This window comes from Chanos chanos, chromosome 11 (genome assembly GCF_902362185.1).
Source record: "Chanos chanos chromosome 11, fChaCha1.1, whole genome shotgun sequence".
NCBI classification, from domain to species: domain Eukaryota; kingdom Metazoa; phylum Chordata; class Actinopteri; order Gonorynchiformes; family Chanidae; genus Chanos; species Chanos chanos.
In genome coordinates, this window is record NC_044505.1 from 4420863 (window position 1) to 4427351 (window position 6489).

Sequence of the window (6489 nt, forward strand, 5' to 3'; positions counted from 1 at the left end):
AAAGCAAATACAACCTTCCTGCTGCAGAGTTACACCCTGAGGTGGAGTCCAGTAAAGATGAGACACAGCTCCACCTCCCCACTACAGCCAGGTTCTGCTGCTGTGAGTGAATGTGGAGCTGACGAAGGCTCTCACTCTCTGTCTTCAGCTGTCAGTGCAGGTTTGACAGATTGGTGCTGTCCATGGTCCTGAACACTGCTGTCAATCGGACACTGGGAGCTTTCAGTGCATGAGGGGAAAGTGCTTGGTTTCCTCAGCCCCCCAGTAACCCAGACAAAGTGAATTCATTTCAAACAAACACTTACTGTGTGAGTCTTTTATTTGGATGTGTTATTGTACCATGTTTGTATTTGGGGTAGTAATATTTCTCACCACTAGAGGGCATTAGTGCACAGGGTAGTGGGTCGCACCTACTGATCAGAACTGAATCTCACACACACACACACACACACACACACACACACACACACACACACACACACACACACACACACAAAAACATTTCTGGCTTCTTTTGGAGACTTTTAGACCAAACACTAACAGTCTGTTAGAGAGTATTACAGGTTGAGGGCCACAGGCTTTAGTCTGGGCCTTTTCTTCTTCTCTTTGAAGAAATTTTCCCCTTCATACCAGTTATCAGACAGCACAGAAATCAGTAACACATTTCAATCACTGCCGTTTGGTTCTTAAATCAGAGAACGTTTGTCATCTTTTCCAACACAGAAATAAAGTTTGAATGGAGCCAAAACCATGAGAGAGAACATACAGGGCCACTGTTGTAATACGTTTTAAATGTGAGGAAATATTCTGCCTGGACTCTGATTTGAGTTGTCACCTACACATTAATACTATAACCAAAACTGTTTTTAACAGTCTAAGAAATGATGTTAAAAACATTCATATTTTTAAACAGCAGATGTAGGACGGTTAAAACATTTATTCATTTTTCATCACTGCCCTCCAAATTTATCTTCTTTTATTTTTGGAGAATTCATCATTTCCCTGCTGATTTCAGACACAAATTACAGTGGATTTAATCCTATTAGTCTGGAGACTTTAGTATGTGTAATTTACCTGTAAATTCACCACCTCAATGGACATACTTCAGTTAGCCAAACAGACAACTGTTGCCAAGAACTGTGGTGACTTAAATAGCTGTTTGCCCACTAGAGGGCGATAGAGTTACATAGTCAGTTTACTGCATTGTTGTGCGGTAGACACTGTCTCTCAATCCTGCTCCTGGTTGGCCCCTGCTCTGCACCTTTTCCATCTTTCCCTGCTCTACCTACCTCACCAAACTCATCAGTAGCACTTTTGATTGGCTGAGCACACCTGATTGTGATTAACATGCTCTTGATTAAATCAGGTATGCTCAGCCAATCAAAAGTGAGTTCAGTCCAGTAGGTGGAGCAGGGAAAGATGGAAAACGTGCAGAGCAGGGGTCCCCCAGGAGCAGGATTGAGAATCAGTGCAGTAGAATATCACCCACTCTTTCTCCGTTCTCAATACAATTTAGATGTATTTAGAACTAATCCTGTTGGAAAAAGAAATGTCATAATTCTATTTAAAAAAAATTAAACCAGATCCCCACCCAATTCATCTCCTGGTGATGTTCCAATTTACCTCAAACACTGCTGCACAGGTCATGTAAAGTTTAGTGTTTAAATAAATCAGTGAAGTGGATTCACGGACTTCAGGGACAATTTACTTTTACCAGCCTGTTCAAATTTACAAACTCAGTCCTGCAGTTTATTGGGAATTTTGAATAATGACACTTCAATGTTTGACAAACTTACCAATGATGCTGAGTCATTTTCGCCCTCTAGGGGTAGGAAAAAGCTTATCTCAGAGTGTGTGTGTGTGTGTGTGTGTGTGTGTGTGTGTGTGTGTGTGCGTGTGCATGTGCTTGTCCGTGTGTTATGCACATAAATAAGCATTTACATACTTTGAAAATTAGTTAATCTGCTGAAATGTTGTATATTTTTTAATTAAGTTACATCAGAAGTAAAGTAACTGAGACGCTTTAGTCTGGAATAACTAAAATCATGTGGAAGATGAGATAAGAACTGGTCATATAGTGTCTAAGAAAATGGACTGGGAGGTTTGAGTGAAAATTCGAACACTAATGCTCTAATTCTTTGAGCATTATCAGTGATTTCCCAGAAAAAAAAGAACTGATGGACTGTTGGACTTATAGGAGATCCATATTAAAACTCTTTACAGAACATTGTGAATAAACTTTATATGCATTATACTGATAACTGCTTTGTAAATCTGTGTACAAGTCTTCAAAAGATGACACTGTTAAAAAAAAATAGAAAAATAATACAGGGATATTATGACTGTTACATACGGCAGAACAATAAACACAAACAAAATAAAATCTGTAAACAGGTTTCAAATAACTGTCTCCTAATCTTACACGAGTAAAAAATAAAAAGAAACTATTTAAGTAAAAAATCTATATTTCAGAATCAATGACAAAAGCACTTTCAATAAAAGCTGATACATTAGGTTTTGCTCAAAAAAAGCATGCCATTCTCTTGGTTTTGTGTCCACCATGGCTGCATTTCCCTGAGTTAATATTTGATGCGATTTGGGACAAAATAAATGTATGAAGACAAACACGTAAATGGTTTTGAATGTGCAATCAGAACAAAGGCTGCAATACAAAGGCCATCTATTAATACTGGATATTTATATTTCATACACAGTTCCTTTATTCCCTTCTGTCCATCATCATTTCATTATCTACTGTTTTGTCTTATTTGTAGGGGTGTAACGGTACATGTATTCGTCCTGAACAGTCACGGTATGGATGTTATGGATCGGTGCATGGAGTCATAAGGAGAATACGTGGTAGACTTTGTGTGAAGATTGATGAACGTAACACGGAACCAAATTTCACAAGCGCAAGTCTCTCATTTCACTCTCTCATAGTTGGTTTGTTCTCTTCTCTCTAAGATTTGGGATCTGATTGTGGTGCAAACATATGACAACATAAGTTTTCAAGGACCTTATGTCCTTGTTTACCCGTACATTGTAGTAAGTAAACCACATTTCATAATGAATAATAGATGGCAATGTTGACTGTCAATAGCCTACAACAATTCTGAACGGGCTGTAGAAAGGCTTTTCTTTACATAGATCATACGGCTGCAGGAGGAGAATGTATGTTTTGATACTTTGACAATGTTTCCATAGCACATTCATCTCAGTGAATTCAAAAGGGCAAGGAAAATAGTGATTTCCATTCTATGGCACCTTAAATGCACTACAGGCTGTACCAGCTACTTCAGGGGGGACTATATGACAGTAGGTGGAACAAACTGCAACTTGCACTACTGTCTGTTCAAAATAAATGAAAAACCTGGGAATAAATGAAATGAAATAAATGAAAACCTGGGCCTTATGCATTTAGGGGTGGTTTCTTGCTTTATTCCCATTGTACCGAACTCATACTGAACCGTGATGTCTAAACCGTGGTGTGAACCGAACCATGACTTCTGTGTACCGTTACACCCCTACTTATTTGTGTTTTTTGCTGAAGAAACACAACCTTCCCTGATTCTGTCTCTTCCATCATTTTGGTCTAAGGTTGGAAATGCTCCTCTTTACAACACTGAGGTCTAAAGAGCAGAGCTACATACAAGTACAAAGTTCAGAGTCCTAGACTGACCTATTAGACACTGGATAAATCTGTGAGTGAAAAGTTTACTGTTGACTGCAGAGACATGGAAATAAGAATTACTATTTGTTTCAAGGCCTTATCTGACAAAAAAAGACATTTTAACATGGCATACAAAGGTAGGAGGTGGAATTTCCATCTTTGATACTTTCTCCATCTTCCTTAGAAAGTCTCTCCTTCAACATCATCATATTCCATCTCTAATGGAGCAGGAGACAATTTAGTTTTTAAATTGGTTAATTGCAACATTTTTCAGTTCTAAATATAGAGCACTTCATACAGTAGATATTATGTGTTTGTCATTAGATGTGAATGGAAGGTGGGAAAGGCCCATGTTAATAAAGGGGTGTGTAGTTGTGAAATCGGCACAACAGTCAGGACACACTCACTGACCTAACAGCTTTTCTTTGTCTTCATCCACACTCTCCACATCATCAGACTCATCCAGTCCATCCACTCAAACACACGTCTCACACCTCACAGACTGTCTCACTCTCTGTCATACATTCACTGGCCACTTCATTAGAAACACCAAGCTTATAGTTACACGTTATAAGTGGACAGATAGAAACTAAGACCCATCTGCTGCCATGCACAGTTAGTGTTAACCATCCTCTAGTCTTTCATCAGTGGTCAGGTTCTGATCACAGGACCACTGGACATTTCTGGGTGGTGGATCACTCTCAACCCAGCAGACTACAATCTAATTATAAACCTATAGTCACAGGCTCTAGTCTATAACTGTACACCTGTATAGTGTAGCTTTAAGATAGATTTACCTCATTAAGTGACCAGTGAGTGTAGGTCCAAGGTACAGTATGTGTATCAAATAAAATGCACAGTGCTTGTATAGTTTCTCTATACACAAAGCATGTAGTGAGTTTACAAAATCAATTTTCTGAAACTCGCCTGTTAAACTGCCTTGAGTAGTGTCCACATCATCATAATCTTCTGGTGGGTCTTTCACAGCTGTCTCTGAAACAATAATCAACACAGTCATTACTAACACCTCAAATTTATGTCAAAAACACTCTGAACATGGTTCATGGTGTCTTATTTGGGACACATTTTTGTTAAGGAGGACATTTTCTCACATTTAAACATAAAGTAAAAAAAATAAAATAAATCATCAGAGAATTGTTAAATGTCTTGTATCACTCCAGCTCTGCTATTCCTAACATTACAGTAATATGTCTATTGCTGAATGAAAGGGGCTCTCAGTGTAGACATGTGATCTGGTTACAGTGTGACTGACTGAAGAGAGAGTGACCACATAATACAAGTCATAACTCACCAATCAAACTGCCTGGATCTTGCCCTGATGTGATGACATCATCATAGAACTCCAGTGAGATCTTTGTTCCTGTCAGCTCTAGACCAATCACAGAGATACATTGTTTTAAACATTGTCTGTTATATGAACATCACATGATATGGAAATATGAACATCTAGAGAAATCACCCGTCACACTTCCAGACTTCCTCCCTACAGTGATGACATCATCATAGCGCTCTGGTGGAGCCTCTGTCACATTTTCCTCTGCATCAAAATACACAAACAAATTCCCCTCCATTCACAGCAGACACTGAACAGTAGTACAATTTCAAACTGTATATGTTTGCATTAAGAAAACATTATCAATCTAAAAACAGAGACACACCCATCACACTGTCTGGGTTCTGTCCTGAAGTGATGACATCATCATAGCTCTCTGGAGAGTCCAGTGTCAGCATCTCCTCTGAACCGGATAAAAGCACAGAGACTTTTGAATATTGACTCAAAACCACCTGTCAACAACATTTCCACACATCTGGTTAAACAGACAGTGGACAAGATCATGTGATCCATCTATAAACACACTAACCTGTCAGGTCACTGGTAGTTTTCGCATCATCATAATACTCAGCTTTTTCCTCTATCAAAGACTCTGCGTGAACAGGATACATGAATGAATAAATACAATGCACTGCCACAGAAACTTCTAGTGTAACACTTTTTACAGTCACACTGAATGGATCGAATAAGATATTGAATACCAGACTTGACTTTGTGTCAGTTGTCACGCTGGTGACTGTCACATTACGACACCTAATGAGCAACAGCGCAACAGACACACACAGGCGTATCCTATACGGACATTTACAGAAAAGCACAAGTTTGGTCTTTTTTGGATTAACAAAGAAGATTATTTATGCGTTTAGCAGATTTCATAATTTTTCACCTTTGCTCTGACTCGCTAAATAAATAGTACTAAAACAAACGCTATTTGACGTCCTATCGACAGTATACTGTCAGACAGATTATGGCTGATCGCTGGACACTCTTCGCTCGGCCGCGTAAGAGCACCAGTCCGTCTCAATGCTTCTTTTTTTAAAAATGTCTTTAAGAGACCAACGAAGTAATCATAGTCCCGTTCCGTCAAACGGCGGTCTGTTAGCTCAGTTTTAACCTCGCTTGCAACCCGCATTTGCTACGTTCTCCCCGCTTATTTTCTCCCCCCTCGACACCTGTCAGACCAAGCGATGAATGAATCTGAAGCGACCGTTCTGCCGGTGAATCTCCGGAGTCCTTGCGTTTCTTTCAAGTTGACGATATTTGATCTTGGCAGGTAGCTATACTGATGACGCTTCCATCAACGCGCTGTGGTGAAGTGAAACTCGGCTTCCGTCATTCTTTGAGCCGCTGTTCGCTACAGGGTGACTGAGTCTGTGCCAAATGGGCTGCATAAACCAGGAGTGGAGACCGCATTTTGCTTTTTTAAACTTGTGGTTTCAGTGCAGTCAACGGGCACGGATTCTGG

General features: G+C 39.6%; 1 long non-coding RNA gene across 1 annotated transcript; it reads right to left on the bottom strand.

Moving 5' to 3' along the window:
* Positions 1-5156: 5156 nt before the first annotated feature.
* LOC115823945 (uncharacterized) lies at positions 5157-5619 on the bottom strand. Its single transcript, XR_004025644.1, has 3 exons — positions 5554-5619; positions 5350-5427; positions 5157-5228 (listed from the first exon to the last, which is right to left on the bottom strand). It is a non-coding gene; the product is annotated as an uncharacterized LOC115823945 (long non-coding RNA).
* Between the last annotated feature and the right edge of the window lie 870 nt (positions 5620-6489).